This window comes from Carassius gibelio, chromosome B2, assembly GCF_023724105.1.
Source record: "Carassius gibelio isolate Cgi1373 ecotype wild population from Czech Republic chromosome B2, carGib1.2-hapl.c, whole genome shotgun sequence".
Lineage (NCBI taxonomy): Eukaryota > Metazoa > Chordata > Actinopteri > Cypriniformes > Cyprinidae > Carassius > Carassius gibelio.
Window position 1 is genome coordinate 22132519 of NC_068397.1, and position 20741 is coordinate 22153259.

The following is a 20741-nucleotide window of genomic DNA, read 5'->3' on the forward strand; positions in this document are numbered from 1 at the left end:
TTGGTACCAGAAGAGATATGGGGATGGATCACTGGTTTCATATTTACAGTTAATCGTTACAGATCTGCCTTCAACAGCAGTTTGAACTGTTGTATTCTGATCAACTGTCTCCAGAGAATCACATCCTGGAACAGAATTTAAAGCAAAATCAATTCATATTCTGCATGTTATAATATGGCAAATTAAGATGTTTAGAAGGATCCTTACCCCAGAAAAATGTTATAAAGATGATAAAATGTATTTTCCAGTGAGTCATTATAATAACTGTACTGGGGAGCACAGTTGTTACAGCTTGTCTTTGATGCGTCTGTTTTTAATATAATGGTAGTGTATATTCAGCGGCTGGGAGGAGCTTGTTCTGTTGAATCAGCACATGAAGTGTTCATTCTCTTCCTTATAAATGGGCCATTTCTTTGTCTCTTTATGTGTCAAATTTTTTACACTTGGATTATTTTTATTTTTATTATTTCTTTCATTGTCTTAATAATCAGTAACTCTTCAGTAAATCAGTAGATCACACACACACACACACACACACACACACACACACACACACACACACACACACACACACACACACACACACACATATATATATATATATATATATATATATCATTAATGCAATTATCTAATCAACCAATCACATGTCAGACGAGCCGGTCTGAGTATTTTACAATCTGCTCAGTTACTGGGATTTTCACGCACAACCATTCTAGGGTTTACAAAGAATGCTGTGAAAAGGGAAAAACATCCAGTATGTGTCAGTCCTGTGGGCAAAAAATGCCTTGTTGATGCTAGAGGTCAGAGGAGAATGGGTCGACTGACTCAAGCTGATAGAAGAGCAACTTTGACTGAAATAACCACTCGTTACAACTGAGGTATACAGCAGAGCATTTGTGAAGCCACAACATGCACAACCTTGAGGCGGATGGGCTACAACAGCAGAAGACCCCACCAGGTACCACTCATCTCCACTACAAATAGGAAAAAGAGGCTCCAATTTACACGAGCTCACCAAAATTGGACAGTTGAAGACTGGAAAAATGTTGCCTGGTCTGATGAGTCTCGATTTCTGTTGAGACATTCAGATGTTAGAGTCAGAATTTGGCATAAACAGAATGAGAACATGGATCCATCATGCCTTGTTACCACTGTGCAGGCTGGTGGTGGTGTAATGGTGTGGGGGATGTTTTCTTGACACACTTTAGGCCCCTTTAAGCCACTTGGGCATTGTTTAAATGCCACGGCCTACCTGAGCATTGTTTCTGACAATGTCCTTCCCTTTATGACCACTTTGCACCCATCCTCTGATGGCTGCTTCCAGCAGGATAATGCACCATGTCACAAAGCTCGAATCATTTCAAATTAGTTTCTTGAACATGACAGTTCACTGTAAGTGGCCCTCACAGTCACCAGATCTCAACCCAATAGAGCATCTTTGGGATGTGGTGGAACGGGAGCTTCATGCCCTAGATGTGCATTCCACAAATCTCCATCAACTGCAAGATGCTATCCTACCAATATGGGCCAACATTTCTAAAGATTGCTTTCAGCACCTTGTTGAATCAATGCCACATAGAATTAAGGCAGTTCTGATTATTTTTTATTATTATTTTTTTATTTTTTGGGAAGGTAAGAAGCTTGTGTAAACCTTATGGTATGTATCAAACTGAACAAGAGAAAACATGAGAGTGATTTGTTTTGTCACTTACCATTCATTAACATGATCTCAATTCAAACTATTATTAACCAGACATAATATTTTATTTTCTTTGATTAGAGGTGGTTTTGAGTAGCTCATTTATAAATGAAACTGATGGTTTTACATCTCAGTCCGTTTCATTCCCCTCTCTCCCTTGTTTGTAGGTTTGTATTTTGATTTTGTATGAGAGAGATGCATCTTGCTAACATTGTGGGCCTCAATGCACAATAGTACAAAATAAATCTCTCCTGGAACTCTGTTCCATTACTTCCTCCTCCGTATGAATTCCTCTGTAACACAAGTTTAGGAGATTCTTCTCTTCTCTGTATGTACCAGAAAAGCTCTTGTGATGGTGAGGTTGTAGTATATTTGCAGTCCAATGTTACTGATTCTCCCTCAAATTTAGTAACATGTTTAAGTGGCTGATCAACTGTGTCATCTGACTGGCATCCTGTTAACACACAAGAGTAATTCTGTGACACACAGCATTATAATGTAGAAATAAAACCAAACATTCAAGAGTAATATAACAAACATACCAAGAACAACTAATCCCAATATTATTAATGTCTCCATCGATAGTTTCATTGTTTGTTCTTCAGGGTGATAAAGTGGTACCACATAAACAGACAAATCAATCAGTGAGAGCAAAGTGACTGAGAAAAGAGAGAGATTCAGAGCAATTATTATTGTATATAAGCGAGGAGCTCATAACACTGTCAGATACTCACTGTAACAACAACAATCTAGAGTTTAATTTCAAAGTTTAATTTATTTTCATGGATGATTTGTTAGCTTTGTTATTTATTTATACAAGCACCATTGAGAGCCACTGTTTTAAACAACACTGACAGGCATTAGCTAGTGTACGTCAATCAGAAAAATAGCTGTAAATACACTCTTCAGTTTTGATTATTGCTTGTTATGCTTGTATTACATCTGTTCATTCTGCAATATAACTAATGTAGGATTTTCCTCAGATTTCTCCCACTGTAGAATCTCAGCAGGATCTCAAACTCAAGATTTTTATAAACATCTGTGAAAATTTCTTCCGATCTTGTTCCCCACCAGATATAACCTCTAAAATATGGGGTATTAAAAATGAATGTGCACAATTTGTATATGTACCTTACATATGTAACAACAAACCAAGGCAAAAAAAGAAATAAAATAAATAAATAAAAAGGTTGGTGCATATCAATTTAACTGATGCGAAATACTTTTAATGTAATCACATTAGTATTGATCAACTTTAAAAAAAGGCAAATCTTTTGATGCAATCTTTTCTCACTGTGGATATTAGTATAATCTACTGTATAAAAGGCAAACAGTCCTACACCAGTTCTTGAAATAAATATGAAATTAATTTGACACAGCTTCTAGTTTGATTCCCCTTTCTGACTGATTATTATAGTTCACATGAGGAGTCAGATAATGTTGTTTTGGTTTTATAAATCTAATGATTAAATTTTTGAATTTTTATTTAAATGTAAAACAAAAGTATATTAATATATAATATACTTTAATATTTTAATATGAAATGTCCAATTTATTTTGTTGTAAAACACTAATTTGGTCCAGTCGATTATCATATCTCCCCTTCTCTACTCCTAAATTATTCAGCAGGTGTTACCACATTCTGTTATTTACAGTGTGGTACAGTGGTACATGTGGTATTATACACATCTGATTACTGGCTTTTAAAGCAAGAATTGTGTGTTTGAGTTTTTGTAAAGCTTCTCAGGCATTTTGTATCACTGGGCTGCTACTCTCAGAGCACAGTAATAGAGAGCTGAATCTAACAGAGTTACACTGGTAATAGTGAGTTCAGTGGATGTTTGGGATGTAGCCGACTGAAAACGAGAGTCTGGTATATCGTCAATTCCACTGTATGATCGAGCACCTTTCCACAGTAAAAACTGAGGTTCTTTATTAAGATACTGTCTGTACCAGTAAAGATAAACATAATTGCTGCTTGTATCATATGTGCAGCTCAGCGTCACAGACTCTCCTTCTGTCTTGATCATATTAGTATCCTTGTCATTTGGTTTAATGCTGTCAGCAAACACACCTGGAATTAAATTGCAGTCGCACAAACCATCAGCCCTTTCTATGGATTAACATATAATTATTGTCAACATTTGATAAATAAAGCATAAATTATAATCACCTGAAATTATGAGAATCACTAGCAGACACACTTCCATGTTGAAACTGCAAAGTTTTAATTGGTTTTCATCACAGTTTACCATTTTTAAGGTTCATACATGCAAACTTGGAAACATTTGATGCATGTCATAAATGGCTGAGATGGATGCATAGATGAATGACTGTATTGGGGAGGTGCTTTGCTGTTTATGAATAGTGTGGGTGTGGTCAGTGACATCATAACCAATTCTATACATTATCACAGAAGTGAACTAAATATAGGCAATACTTATTGAACTCAGTGACCCCTCCCCCCACCCCACTCTCACACTGTGAAAATGGTTGTGTTAAAATTCTTATTAAATCATAAACGTTCTTTCTTTTACAAATTCATATTTATCCATTTCTATTTTATAATTATCTCTTGTTCACATTAGTCAGATAACATTGCGAGTTTTTTTTTTTTTTTTGCTTGAAGACTTGAAATTATATTTGTTTTTTTGTTTGTTTTTTGCAGTTAACATAATGTAAGGCATTAAATATACAAATATATATTTAAATTTACTGATTAAAGCTTCCCTGTCTTTTGGTCAGAGGCTGTCAGGAAATACACCATAAAATACAAAATTAGATGTGATTTGGTCAAATTTACACATTTGAAAATGCAGTAACAAGTATTTATAACTATAGCTGATACTGTTATGACAATCAGTAGTAGATGTCTCTCCATGTTCATGCCTTTGATCAGATCTGTTCAGATTTATGTTGTTTTTTTTTTTTTTTAGCGGTACTGTTGAGTTTTTCTCAAATGATGAATTACTATATTGTATGTGGAGAGTTGGTCTATTTGTTCTTAATAAGATCTGTGTGTCTAATGACACCAGGCCCCGGGTGACTTGTATCATGTAAAAACATGAATGTGTTACATTTAGGATTTATTATTAATGGTGGTAGTCAAATCAATATAAAATATTTTCATATATAATTGGCTAATAATTCTACAATAGAATAAGCTCTAAAGGTATATTATTTACTTATTTTGGTAGGAAGCTTGTGTAAACCTTATGGTATATATCAAATTGAACAAGAGAAAACATGAGATTGATGATTCCAGTTTTGTCACTTACCATTCATTAACATGATCTAAATTCAAACTATTATTAAACAGACATAATATATTATTTTCTTGGATTAAAGGTGGTTTTGAGTAGCTCATTTATAAATGAAACTGATGGTTTCACATATCAGCCCGTTTCATTCCCCTCTCTCCCGTGTATAGGTTTGTATGTTGATTTTGTATGAGAGAGATGCATCCTGTTAACACTGTGGGCCTCAAAGCACAGTAGTACACAGCAGAGTCAGACACACACAGTCTCTGGATCATCAGTGGAACTGATTTTGTTGGTTTCACCTCAGAGTAGAATCTCTCCTGGAACTCTGTTCCATTACTTCCTCCTCCGTATGAATTCCTCTGTAACACAAGTTTAGGAGATTCTTCTCTTCTCTGTATGTACCAGAAAAGCTCTTGTGATGTTGAGGTTGTAGTATATTTGCAGTCCAGTGTTACTGATTCTCCCTCAAATTTAGTAAAATTTTTAAGTGGCTGATCAACTGTGTCATCTGACTGGCATCCTGTTAACACACAAGAGTAATTCTGACACACAGCATTATAATGTAGAAATAAAACCAAACATTCAAGAGTAATATAACAAACATACCAAGAACAACTAATCCCAATATTATTAATGTCTCCATCCATAGTTTCATTGTTTATTCTTCAAGATGATAAAATTGTACAATCAGTGAGAGCAAAGTGACTGAGAAAGGAGAGAGATTCAGAGCAAATATTATTGTATATAAGCAAGGGAGGAGCTCATAACTCACTCACTGTAACAATATCAGTCTCAAGAGTGTATATCTCCCTCTCCTGGTTTCTTTGTAGAATTATAGTACAGAAGTTGAATTTATTGTAATGGATGATAGCTTTGTAATTTATTTATACAAGCACAATTGAGAACCACTGTTTTAGACCGCACTGACAGGCATTAGCTAGTGTATGTCAATCAGAAAAAATTGCTGTAAAAATACTGTTCATTTTTTAGTATTGCTTGTTATGCTTATATTACATCTGTTCATTTTGCAATATAACTAAAGTAGAATTTTCCTCAGATTTCTCCCACTGTAGAATCTCAGCAGGATCTCAAACTCAAGATTTTTATAAACATTTGTGAAAAATTTCTTCTTGTCATGTTCCCCACCAGATATAACCAATTCTAAAATATGGGGTATTAAAAATGAATGTTCATAAGTTGTATATGTATCTTACATATGTAACAACAACTGAAAAAAAAACAACAACAGTTGATGCATATCGGTTTAACTGATGTGAAATACTTTTAATGTAATCACATCAGTGACAATCTTTTCTCACTGTGGATATTAGAATAATCTACTGTATAAAAGGCAATCAGTCCTACACCATCAATAATCCAACAGTTCTTAAAATGCATATTAATTCATTTGACACAGCTTCTAGTTTGATTCCCCTTTCTGACTGATTATTATAGTTCACATGAGGAGTCAGATAATGTTGTTTTGGTTTTGTAAATCTAATGATTACCTTTTTTTGTCTTTTTATTTAAATGTAAAACAAAGTAAAATTTCCATATTTTAAATTGAAATGTCCAATTTATTTTGTTGTAAAACAACAATTTATCATATCACCCCTTCTCTACTCCTAAATTATTCAGCAGGTGTTACCACATTCTGTTATTTACAGTGTGGTACAGTGGTACATGTGGTATTATACACATCTGATTACTGGCTTTTAAAGGAAGAATTGTGTTTTTGAGTTTTTGTAAAGCCTCTCAGGCATTTTGTATCACTGGGCTGCTACTCTCAGAGCACAGTAATAGAGAGCTGAATCTAACAGAGTTACACTGGTAATAGTGAGTTCAGTGGATGTTTGGGATGTAGCCGACTGAAAACGAGAGTCTGGTATATCGTCAATTCCACTGTATGATCGAGCACCTTTCCGCAGTAAAAACTGAGGTGCTTTATTAAGAGACTGTATGTACCAGTAAAGCATAACATTATTGCTGCTTGTATCATATGTGCAGCTCAGCGTCACAGACTCTCCTTCTGTCTTGATCATATTAGTATCCTTGTCATTTGGTTTAATGCTGTCAGCAAACACACCTGGAATTAAATTGGAGTTGCAAATTAAACCTTCAGCCCATATCATAAATCAAAATATCTTTCTTGTCAAAAACAACATTTGATAAAGCGTACACTATATATTCACCTGAAATTGAGAGAATCACTAGCAGACACACCTCCATGTTGAGGTTCATGCAGTACATGCAAACTTGGAAACATTTGGTGCATGACATAAATAAACGACTGTATTGGGGAGGTGCTTTGCTGTTTATGAATAGTGTGGGTGTGGTCAGTGACATCGTATCCTATCCAATCACAGATGTGAACTATATATAGGCAATACTTATTGAGCTCAGTGAAAATTGAGATGAGTGAGAATTCAGATGTAGTCGACTGAAAGTGACGGTCTATGTCAGCAGCTCCATTGTATAATCAAGCACATTTCAACAGTAAATACTGGATACTGTCTGTACCAGTAAAGGTAAATGTTATTGCTGCTTGTATCAAATGAGCAGCTCACTGTCACAGAACCTCAGTTTTTCTTTGTTATACTTTTATCCTCTTTATTTGGTCCATTGCTGTTTGAAAACACACCTGGAAGTACTACAGACATCCTAAAACTAAAACTCACGCATGAATCATGTAAAATTTTCTCTTTACTCATTTAATCCTCTGCTTAACATGTGGAACTACTATTTAAAAACTACTAAAAGTGAGCTTTTCCTGATATAATTGTGAGGATCAATACATTTTCCCCGTTTAGATTTTTCAGATCTGAGCTTTATTTTTAAAGTGCACTATACATCTGTTTTATATATATATATATAAAATGTGGGTGTGGATTGTGACCTGCCCCCTTTTTGCAAACACATAGCAACATTTGGTTTTGTCTTGACTGTCACTGACCATTTATTCTATTTTAACATTAATTACACTGGTGAATTGAAAATATGAATACAGTTATGCAAATTAAGCTTTTGTACATACACGTGTACTTTAACTGGACCAGTGCTGTCTGCTAATGCGCCTGCAATAAAATTGCATTATCATCATTTCTTTAGAATAGTAAATCTGAGGTGGTGTCGTGTAGATATTACCACCTTCAGACTAAAATATTTTACAATCTGTGTCCCATTTGAGGCAGCTTCCAAAGTAATTGTGACATAAAAAAAAGATATAGAATGAAATAAATTAAAATAGTGTTTAGAGGATTTTATAAAGATTTAAGAAGTAGCATTTGGCAAAGCAATTTGTGGCAATTTATTATTAATTATTATTAAGTGAGATTTAGGCTGACAGAGGCTTTATAACAGTGGAAGCAGTAGACACATCACATCAGAGGTTCAAAACAAAATTTGCGCACACAGAATTTTTGTGTGAGTGTTGAGTGTGTTTCAGTCACTGTGGGCTGCAGAGCACAGTAGTACACAGCAGAGTCAGACACACGCACATCCTGGATTGTCAGTGGAAATAATTTTGAAGTTGTGTCAAGACTGCTGCTAAATCTATCCTTGAACTGCTTGTCATTTGTACCGAATCTGTTCAGCATGTATTCAGGGAATCCGTTTACTTTTTGCTGGTACCAGAAGAGATATGGTGAGATATCAGTGGTTTCATATTGACAGCTGATTGTTACAGCTGCTCCTTCAACAGCAGTTTGAACTGTTGTATTTTGTTCAACAATGTCCAGAGAATCACATACTGTAATGTAATGCAAAACATCATTGATAAAAATCTCATATTTGTATTAAAAGAATATTACGGAAATAATATATTTCTTACAGAATTTGACTTACCCCAGAAATAGTATGTGATGAAGACTATAACTCTTTGCCAGTTTGCCATCATAATGAATATTAAAATAATAATGAATATCCAGTGAACTTATTGAAATCTACAGTAGACTGTTGTTTCAGATAAAGTTGCTGTAATACTGTCACATATCCAAAGATCTGCAGGAGGAGTCTGACTGCACAGTATCTGCAGTGTGACTGTCTCCTCCTCCTGAAGAATTCTGGGTGTAATTTAATGACTTTTCAATGTTCTGATGTTTGTCTTATCAGTCTCTTCAAATACATTGATTCATGCACTCTTCTTTTTTCAGTTTCAGTTTCACTAATTCTAGGAGACAGCAGAGCAATTGACATCATTAGAGGAAGCTGTAAAAAAATCAAGGACTGTCATTTTCAACTACTGTATTGCTTTTAATTATTATTTCACTGTGGGCTTTAGAGCACAGTAGTACACAGCAGAGTCAGACACACACACACATCCTGGACTGTCAGAGGAACTGTTCCTAATCTGCAGTCCAGTTTTACATCAAATCTCCTGAAATTCTTGCTCTGTAGTTTTCCTTCCCAATGGAAATGTCACTCACTCGAGAGCTGGCCATAGGGAGAACAGGGGAACTCAGAGGAAGCCAATTTGGCCTGCTGCCCTACCATTTATTTATTTATAATATTGTTTGTTGTTGTTGTTTGTTGCCTGCCGAATGTACTAGTGATTATCTTCGAATTCGCCATTCAATAATAAAAAATTAAAAAAAATCATGAATCGGTTAGTGTTGACTGGTATCACGATTCACCTCGCACACACTCCACGCATCCTCGCGTTCGTCAAAAAAATATGCGAGGCTCGAAAATGGACTAGAAACTTCAACACTTAACGAGGATCAGATTTTATTTATATTAAAAGTTTTTACAGAAATTGTACTGAACAAACACAGTGTGACTGTCTCCTCCTCCTGAAGAATTCTGGGTGTAGCTTAACATCTGTTCAATGTTTGTTTAACCAGTGCCATACTGTACAATGGTTCAAGCACTTACCCTTTATTTCAGTTTAATAAATAAATGTAATTTTAGATATCACTTAACATTGTTTTTGAATTTGGGTATATTATTAAAAGAAACTGTAAAAAAACAATAAAAAAGAGAGAGAGACTTAATGTTAATGTTATTCTCAACTACTGTACCATATTATGTATAGTACATATTTTCATTCTGCCAGCAAAAGTCAGTTCTGTAAATTTATTTTTATTTAATATCTTATATATCTCTTATTTAATATATTATATATGATATATCCAGAACTATTACAATTGGTTTTGAATGTTTTGCACATTAATTCCAATCCACAGAATCATATTTTGATCTCTTTCATTTTTTTTCTTTCTTTTCCCTTTATAATTGGAATAAATCTGCATCTAACCACACACAGGTGTTACCAAAATGTTCATTATATGGTGTGAATTATAGATTGTGGGTTTGATATGGCTTGAGATCAAAGTGAAAAATAAATGTGAGTTTTTGTACGGGTTCACAAAGACTTTGTATCACTGTGATCCAACTCTTAGAGCACAATAATAGAGAGCTGAATCTGACAGAGTTACTCCAGTAATAATGAGTTCAGTGGTTGTTTCTGATGTAGTCGCCTGAAAGCGAGATTCAGCTGGGCTCCCAGTGCTACTCCATTCCCGAGCATCTTTCCACATTAAATACTTAGGTTCTCCATTAGGATACTGTCTGTACCAGTAAAGTCTAACATATCTGCTGCTTGTATCATATGTGCAGCTGAGGGTCACAGTCTCGCCTTCCTTCATGACATTAGTTTCTTTATTTGGCCTAATCTGGTCTGCAGTCATCACACCTTAAACAAAGAAATAAGACAATTACTGAGTCAAGCTGCACAAAATAATATCTTACACTGTTTTTCTACTGTACATCAAAAGGAGGCATACTGCACCTGGAGTCAGAATTAAAATCAGAAACATGCATTTGACCATGTTTACTATGGTGAGATCAGTGTATTAATGTTCTCTGTGCTCCAGTTCTAATGAATGAGTTCAGTCCTCACAGAAGAGGTGTGTCTTCATACTTCTTTCTTTTTAACCTTTGATGGTTTCAGTTGCAGGTGATTGGTTGGATGTGACCATTTTAAACACAAGCACAAGAGAAAAAAGATATCAGAAAGTATGTGATCAGACTATTTTGGACTGGTTACACATTCTGGGTCATAGTACTGCCAAAAATAAAACCTTGCAAATACTGTAGATCTATGCTCTGCTTGAGCTTCCCAGCTTCATGACTTCAACTTCTAAATGGCTTGATTACTTGGTTCCCTATAGAGCACTTCAGTGTTTATAACTTATATGATTCTAACTTAATAAATTATAAATTATTTTTATAATGTTATAGTTGGTTTATAGTGTTATGTTGGCAAAGTTGGAGTTTTTATGTATTTTGTATGTTTTATTTTTGAGTGTTGAGTGTGTTTCATTTTAATGAATGCTCACACATAGTTCTTTTCTTGTGTGAGTTTTGAGTGTGTTTCAGTCACTGTGGGCCTCAGAGCACAGTAGTACACAGCAGAGTCAGACACATGCACATCCTGGATCGTCAGAGGAACTGTTCTTGATGTTGTATCCAATGTTGCAGAAAATCTTTTCTTATAATCAGACTCAGTTGTTCCTTCACCGAATGAATATTTATTCAGAATGAATGCTGGTGATTTGTTTGATAGTTGTTTGTACCAGAAGAGATAAACATCTGCATTTGTAGCTTTGGTAGTGTAGTTACACATTAAAATAATTTGATCTGCTTCTTTTGCAGTCAGTTCTCTTGAAGGCTGTTCAACACTGTCCTGTGCCCAGCACACTGGAAAATAGATTTAACTATTAATATTTTACATATATTAAGTAACTCACATAAAGAAATAATAATAAAATGTTAACTATGAACTTTCTTACCAAAGTCCTGTGCTGTGAAGAAAAGTGTAATTATTACCAATTTTTCCATTGTTGATAGAAATGTAAATATTATTGTAATTATGTCTCTCTGTCTGGTGTGACTCTGTAGCTATTGGTTTCCTCTGTGATGCTCATCTCTTGATATTTGAAGTCTTCAGGTCTGGAGGCATGTCTCCTTAAATACACATTGAGGGATGCTGCCTCCCTGTGGTGAATTTATGTATTTCTAACCAACATTTTTGTTTATCAAAAGCAACTCATGTGAAACACGATCAGAATTAATGCAATCAGACACCAAAGCAGTAACACAATCCAAATAATGTTTCAGATTTCTGCAAATACCAGAGTAGTCTTGTAGACCTCCAAAGATTAGGACATTAGTAATGACACTTTTTGAATTTAACTGATTTAAAATCAGTTTTTTAAATGAATAATGTTTATAAATGCAAAATGATTGGTCTTGTTTTCCAGATTGTAATGTAAATTACTTATAACAAATGTTTGTCAAGAGAAATATAAAGACATTTTAAGTTTAATTATTAAGTTCAGTCATATTAATATGATTTAGAAAAATAACACTAATTAAAATATGTGACCATAAAAAAGACAAAATTATAAGCTAAATTTGTTAATATTTCCAAACTTGTGAATGCTCACACATAGTTCTTGTGTGAGTGCTGAGTGTGTTTCTGTCACTGTGGGCCTCAGAGCACAGTAGTACACAGCAGAGTCAGACACACGCACATCCTGGATTGTCAGAGGAGCTGATTTTGTTAATTTATTTAGATGTGCATTAAATCTCTTCTTGAACTCATCCTTGTCATTTCCATAATTCGACAGCATGTACTTTGGGAATCCATTTACTTGTTGCTGATACCAGAAGAGAGTTGGCAATGGATCAGTGGTTGTATATGAACAATTGATTATTACAGCTGCACCTTCATCTGCTGTTTGAACTCTCAGATTCTGCTGGACAGCATCCTCAGATTTACATCCTGGAATTTAGAAAAAACATTTACCAAGTTGAATCCATTTATTTAGTAATTCATTCTTAAATTAAAATGGAAGGAATCCACTTACCCAAGAAATATGAGATAAGTAGATAAACATATTTTTTCCAGTGTGTCATCATCAGAATATTGTAAATGTGCTCCATGTGCTAAATTAGATAGAATTGAATGAACACATATAGAAGTGCAGTTCTAAACCACTTGTTATTTCAGTCTCTTGAACGCTCTTACAAACACCTGGAGGAGGAGCCTGACTATACCACAGTAAATACCCTGTAGAGCGCTTGATCGAAGGCTTTTATTATTTATTTTGACACTTAAATCACATAGTATTACAGAATAATTTGCTTTAAGTTTGAAAGAATATGACATTTTAATATTCTCTCATTTTTTGACAATATGTAAAACTGCATATTAATAATATAAATAAATTAAAATAAGATAAAAAGTTATCATATTAGTTTTGTCATAACACTAGACAAACCATATGCAATCTATTTAATGAAACATGAAGGTAGTTAATACTTTGCTTGTTATATTGTTTAATTCTATTAATAACTTTATTAATACAAATAAATGTATAGTTTATCTTCATCTAATCACCCTCACATCATTGTATGACCTTTGTGACTTTCTTTCTTCTGTAGAAAATCTCTTTTCTGTCCATACAGTGGAAGTCATCTCTTGGTTGGAAGTCAATCTTTGGTTACCAAGTATTTTATTTTGTGTTCAGTAGAAGAAAAAAAAAAGTCATAAGGGTAGGATACCATGAGGATGAGTAAACAGTGGCAAAATTGTATTTTTGGCAAACTCTCGCTTTAAGATCATGGTTATACAGTGTTTGTGAATCTATTTGATGCCGGGTGGTTTTTGGTAGATTTCAGTGTTTTTGTGTGAGTGTTGAGTGTGTTTCAGTCACTGTGGGCTGCAGAGCACAGTAGTACACAGCAGAGTCAGACACATGTAGATTCTTGATCATCAGAGGAACTGTTTTTGATTTGGAGTCCAGTGTTGCAGAAAATCTGTCTTTGTATTCATCCTCAATTTTTCCTTTACCAACTGTAAATTCACTCAGAATGAATGTTGGTGTTCTTTTTGGTAGCTGTTTGTACCAGAAGAGATAAGCGTTAGGAAAACTGGTGGAGTAATTGCACAGCAGAGTAACTTGAGCTGCTTCATCTGCAGTCATTTGTCTTGAAGCTTGTTCGACTTTGTCTTGTCCCCAGCACACTGGAAAAAAGATTTACCCATTCTTCATATAGTGACACTGAGTATCTTAAACAGATACCATGTAAATGATTAAATAATGTTCTTACCAAACTCATGAGCAGTGAAGAGAAATGTAATAATCACCCACATTGCCATTGTCACTTAAAGGTGAAAAGGGAGAATATTTAATAAGAACTTTCCAGAAGTGTTTTCTTCTTGCTGTATAGTTTCTGTTTGTCTTTATGTTTCAGATTCTTCATGAGGTTCAGCTTTATATAAGAATTTGAGGAATGGTGCCTCCTTGTGGTGAGTTTGAATAGATTTTGCTGATCTGGACTATGTATATTTAATTGTACTATATTCTATGATTCAGAGCAGTGTAACTGAAGTCAGAAGCAATTTATTTAGAATAAATGTAAAGAAATTATTACTTTTTTTTTTTTTACGTGTTTGCACTATATTACAAATTTGACTTTTTTTGTGAAAAAACTTTCTCTTAAGGCAGACTTTACAAGACGCCATGCAGAGGAAATATTAAAAGATGATGTGATATTTCGTCAAATCTACATGATTGTGACATACTCTAATTCAGGATCTTTGTTCACTCTTCTTCCACTCTCTTCGAGAGTTGGGTAACTGTAGTAGGTTTCTTTGCCATAACTTTGTCGCCAAGGATTTCCCAGAGATTTCCAGTCAGTTTAGATGAGGACTTTCTTTTTTCTTAAAAAACTGCCCTTCTACTCATGTTAGGATAACTTCAAATAGGACTAAGTAGGAACCTTGAAGTCTATAGGAAATTATAGGTTGTTCTTTAGTTTTGATCTCCACTCTAAGTCCACAACTACAATTGCTTTGCATGTTTTGTATATTAATAGCAATCCACAAATGTTATTTTGATCTTTCACTTTTTCTTTCTTTTCCATTTATAATTTAAAGTTGCATCACTAATCACACACAGGTTTGCACAAGTATAATTATTTTTTGTGAATTATAGATTGTGGGTTTCAATGAGTCCAGATCAAACCTGGGAGTTATATTAGACAACAACTGTCTTTTGAAAACCATATTTCCCATATTACAAAAACGGCATTCTTCCATCTTAAAAGCATTGCCAAGCTACGAAACATGTTACCTGTTTCTGATGCAGAAAAGCTAGTTCATGCATTCATGACCTCTAGACTGGACTATTGTAATGCACTTCTAGGTGGTGGTCCTGCTTCTTCAATAAACAAGCTACAGGTAGTCCAAAATGCAGCGGCTAGAGTCCTTACCAAGTCAAGAAAATATGATCATATTACCCCAATTTTACAGTCTCTGCACTGGCTACCTATTAAGTTCCGTATCAGTTACAAAATATAATTATTTACATATAAGGCCCTAAATGGTTTAGCCCCTGTGCACCTAACTACCACGCTACAATCCATCACGCTCCCTAAGGTCACAAAACGCTGGACTTTTGGTAATACCTAGGATAGCAAAGTCCACTAAAGGAGGTAGAGCTTTTTTGCATTTGGCTTCATAACTCTGGAATAGCCTTCCTGATAATGTTTGATGTTCAGACACACTCTCTTTAATTCTAGATTAAAAACAAATCTCTTTTGCCAAGCATTCCAATAATGCAACTCATAAATGAACATATGAATTTTATATCTAAACAAATGTGCATAATTATTCTTTAGCTTGGGTAAAACTGATTACTTTTACTTTTTTAGAACAGCAGCTATAATTATGTTTACTATGGTAAGATCAGTTAATTAATGTTCTCTGTGCTCCAATTCTAATATATGCATTCAGTCCTCACAGTCCTCTTTTTTTTTTCTTTTTTTCTTTTTCTTTGTTTTAAACGTATGGTTTCACATGCAAGTGATCGGTTGGAAGTGACAGTTTTGAACACAAGCACAAGTGTCTTGAAAAAAGAAATCAGAAAGTATGTGATCATGTTCTGTTGGTCTGTTTACTCATTCTGGGTCACTGTACTGCAAACACGGTTTAAAAAATGTTGAAGTGATAAAAATAATAAAACAATGGAAGTACTATAGATCCTCTCCCCTTTAGTTGAACTTTACAAATTCATGACTGTAGATTCATCTTGAACTTTTAAATGGCTTAATGCTTCAGTTACACAAAGGAAACTTTACTGTTTATTACTGATGATTCTGACTTGATAGCTTATGAATTATGATACATTTTATAATGTTTTTACTTGGTTTATAATGTTGCATTGGCAAAGTTGGATTTTTATTTTTATTAAAAAAATGTCATGTTTTTGTGTGAGTGTTGAGTGTGTTCCAGTCACTGTGGGCCTCAGAGCACAGTAGTACACAGCAGAGTCAGACACACGCAAATCCTGGATTGTGAGTGGAACTGTTTTTGATGTTGTATCCAGTGTCGCAGAAAATCTCTTCTTAAAATCAGACTCCGTTGTTCCTTCACCAAATGGAATTTTATTCAGAATGAATGCTGGTGATTTGTTTGATAGTTGTTTGTACCAGAAGAGATAAACATTTGTAGCTTTGGTTGTGTAATTGCATGTCAAAGTTATTCGATCGGCTTCATTTGCAGTCATTTCTCCTGGAGGCTGTTCAACACTGTCTTGTCCCCAGCACACTGGGAAATAGATTTAACTATTAATCTTTCAAACATATGAAGTAACTCACATATAAAAAATAATAAAGTAAAAATTAAGAACTTTCTTACCAAAGTCACGTGCTGTGAAGAAAAACATAATAATCACCCATTTGTCCATTGTTGAGAGAAAGAGATTCATATTTTAATGTGTATTCTTTAGAGTATGTCTCTCTGTCTGGTGTGATCGTAGCTTTTGGTTTCCTCTGTGATGCTCATCTCTTGATGTTTGAAGTCTTCAGGTCTGGAGGCATGTCTCCTTAAAGAAACCTTAAGGGATGCTGCCTCCCTGTGGTGAATTTATGTATTTCTAACCAATTCAATCAGATACCAAAGAAGCCAGTAACAACAATACGCTTAATGTTATCAGATTTCTGCAAACACAGGAGTACTACATTGTAGGCATGCTTCCAGAGAAGGTGTCTTGTTTTGGAAATTGCAGTAATTTGAGATTGAAAGATTAGGATATTATTAACAAACCTACTTATAAATCCAAAATGTATTTGTCTCTGTCTTGTTTGCCAGCTTTGTAATACAAATTATGTATAACAAATGCCAAGATAAAGACACTCTGTATACACAGATTAATGGTTTGTCGAAAGAAATAGAAAGACATTTTAAGTTTAATTGTATTGATAATAACACTAATTAAAATATGTGACAATAAGAAGACAAAATGAAAAACTAAACATTGTAATATTACCAAACTTGTGAATGCTCACACAGTTTTTGTATGAGTGTTGAGTGTGTTTCAGTCACTGTGGGCCGCAGAGCACAGTAGTACACAGCAGAGTCAGACACACGCACATCCTGGATTGTCAGAGGAACTGATTTGGTTTTTGTGTTCAGGCTTGCATTAAATCTTTTCTTGAACTCTTCCTCATTATTTCCATAAGTACCAACTCTGTTCAGCATATACTTTGGGAATCCATTTACTTGTTGCTGATACCAGAAGAGAGTAGGGCTTGCATCAGTGCTTATATATGTACAATCAATTATTACAGCTGCACCTTCATCTGCTGTTTGAACTCTCATATTCTGCTGGACAGCATCCTCAGATTTACATCCTGGAATTTAGAAAAACCATTTGCCAGTTTAATTCATTCAATTATTAATTCATTGAATTCACAAGGAATTATGTTTAAGACTCAACTTACCCAAGAAATATGAGATAAACAACACTAAATATTTTTCCCAATGTGTCATCATCAGAATAATTATGCTGTGGTAAATCAAATCAAACTGAATGAACACACAAGCAGTTCTGACTCCTTGTTAAATCAGTCTCTCTTTGCTAAAGTAACACTGAACACATTTACAAACACCTGGAGGAGGAGTCTGACTATACCAGTGCAGAGATAGCTTGACTGAAGGGTTTTATTCATTAGGAAACTTAGGGCTCATAGCATTGTAGAGTAATTTGCTTTAACTTTAAAAGAATATGATATTTTAGTAGTCTCTCCTTTTTATGTAAGCAAAAATGCATAGTAATACAGATATTAGAAAATCAGGTATAAAGTTAGTAAATTAGTTTTTTGTCTATACAGTGGAATTCATTTTTTGGTTGTACTGTAAGTCAATCTTCGGTTACCAGCATTTTTCTAACTATTTTGTTTTGTGTTCTGCATAAGAAAGTAATACGGCTAGGATAAGATGAGGGTGAGTAAATCATTGCAGATTTTTTATTCTTTTTTTTTTTTTTTTTTTGATTGTATGATTTTTTTTTTGATTTATGATGACAGGAGTGGATTGTGGTAGATACACTTTTTGTGTGAGTGTTGAGTGTGTTTCAGTCACTGTGGGCTGCAGAGCACAGTAGTACACAGCAGAGTCAGACACACGCACATCCTGGATTGCCAGTGGAACTGTTTTTGATTTGGAGTCTAGTGTTGCAGAAAATCTGTCCTTAAATTCATCCTCTGTATTTCCTTTACCAAAACTAAATTTACTCAGCATGAATGTTGGTGATCTGTTTGGTAGCTGTTTGTACCAGTAAATATATACATTTGTAGCACTGGTAGAATAATTGCACTGTAGAGTGACTGGATCTCCTTCATCTGCAGTCATTTCTTCAGAAGGCTGTTCAACTTTGTCTTGCCCCCAGCACACTGGAAAAATAGATTTAACGATTTATAATTGACATAACTTAAACAGATGCTAAAGTATACAGAAATTAATCTTTCTTACCAAAGTCCTGTGCTGAGATGAAAAGCATAATAATCATCACTTTTTCCATTGTTGAAGTGAAATTAATATTTTGGTGTGTGCTCTAATGAACGTGTCTCTCTGTCTTTACTGTAGCTCTCTGTTTCCTCTCTGCTGATATACTCTCTTGATATTTCAAGTCTTCAAGAAGGTCTAAATCCTCACATACAGCAGCACACTGTTGACTTGACTTGACTTCATAGCTCTTTTTGGTTTTGCCCTCCAGTGGTGAATTTATGTATTTCTAACACACATAGGCAAATACGGTTTTCATTTTGTAGCAGTGGACATACAGAGGACACACTTCTTGACATAAAGGTTTATTTTTTATGATTAACTTCACCATCCAGAAACGTTTCAGAGTTTATCTACGTTGACTTGTTTGATCAGAATTCTGCAGTCTTCATTCGGTTCTTGACATTTGCAGCTATTTTAATATTAATTTAAAATAGATCCTGACAACTTGTGGCAACATTTGCTGATTGACATTGTGAAATTAATTTGTTATAAATATTGATGATATCTGAAATTTTTGCATATTACCCTAAAAATCTAAAATGATGTTTTTGTTGTTGTTGTTTTCAAGTCAAGACCAGGCTGATTAACAAGAGTGTAGAAACACCTAACCCTGATTTAAAGCCCATATCAGAAATTTCTTGAATTTCTAACAGAAATTCAATTGGTTGATTGGAATATTGGAATGTTGTACTTGGTGAAATCACGCTCACCTTTACATCTTGGTAAAATCAAGTTTCATTTCGTAATAGTTTTCTAATTAGCTAGTTTGTTTGTTGTAATATATGTATTGATCTATTAATAAAGGTAATTTGAGAAATAAAGTCTGATGAAAACATTCAGTGTCTGAGTTGTAAATGTTATTCTCTTTATTGTTTTGTGATTCAGTCTAGAAAATGTAACAAGATCATATACAGTAAGATGAATGTGCATACGTATCATATAGCTGAGCACTTCCTCTGTTCTTGTGTGAGTGTTGAGTGTGTTTCTGTCACTGTGGGCCTCAGAGCACAGTAGTACACAGCAGAGTCAGACACATGTAGGTTCTTGATCATCAGTGGAAATGATGTAGAGTTCATTGTTGCAGAAAATCTCTTCTTAAATTCCAGCTCAGTGCTGTATTGACCCAGAATTAATGTTGGTGATCTGTTTGGTAGTTGTTTGTACCAGAAAAGGTTTATGTTTTTATCAGTGGCAAAATAATTACACCTTACAATAACTTGATCTCTTTCATCTTCAGTAATTTCTCGTGAAGACTGTTCAACCCTGTCCTGTCCCAAAGACACTGGAAAATTTTAGTAAAAAAGTAAATCATTAACATTAATTATAAGAGAAAATAAGTGTAAACATTTAGTAACCTATACTTAAGTAAACCTTTTTCTGTTTAAACATAGAAACAAAAATTTGCTTACCATCATAATGTGCTATGACGCATAGAGAAATCAAAGCCAATCTAAACATAGTTGATCTATGGTAAAAGAACAGAAAATTAACTTGACTCTGCTCTCAAAAGCTCTGTGATTCACATAAAGCTCTTCTTTAAATGTTTGTATCATGTCACATGATAAACTCATACATGCAGAGAGCAAAGGCTGACCTCTTGTGGAGGAAGTTTGAAATTGCTAAACATTGTTATTTTTCAAACCTTGAGCAATTATGTTTGGTATAAATAGTGTTTTTGACCAAATGCTTGATCACCACTATTCTTATGTTTTATATCTGAATGTTTTAAAGCTGCAGTAGGTAACTTTTGTAAAAAAAAAAAAAAAAAAAAAAAAAAAAACATTTACACATTTGTTAAACCTGTCATTATGTCATGACAGTAGAATTTGAGACAGATAATCTGTGAAAAAAGCAAGCTCCTCTGTCTCCTCCCAGTGGTCCTACTGCCATTTGCAGAAATACATCGCTCCCGGTAAGA

At 34.3% G+C, this 20741-nt stretch overlaps 1 long non-coding RNA gene across 1 annotated transcript; it reads right to left on the reverse strand.

Moving 5' to 3' along the window:
• Positions 1 to 19667: 19667 nt before the first annotated feature.
• Positions 19668 to 20370, reverse strand: LOC127951265 (uncharacterized). The gene is made up of 2 exons (XR_008152632.1): positions 20233 to 20370; positions 19668 to 20105 (listed from the first exon to the last, which is right to left on the reverse strand). It is a non-coding gene; the product is annotated as an uncharacterized LOC127951265 (long non-coding RNA).
• Positions 20371 to 20741: the final 371 nt, after the last annotated feature.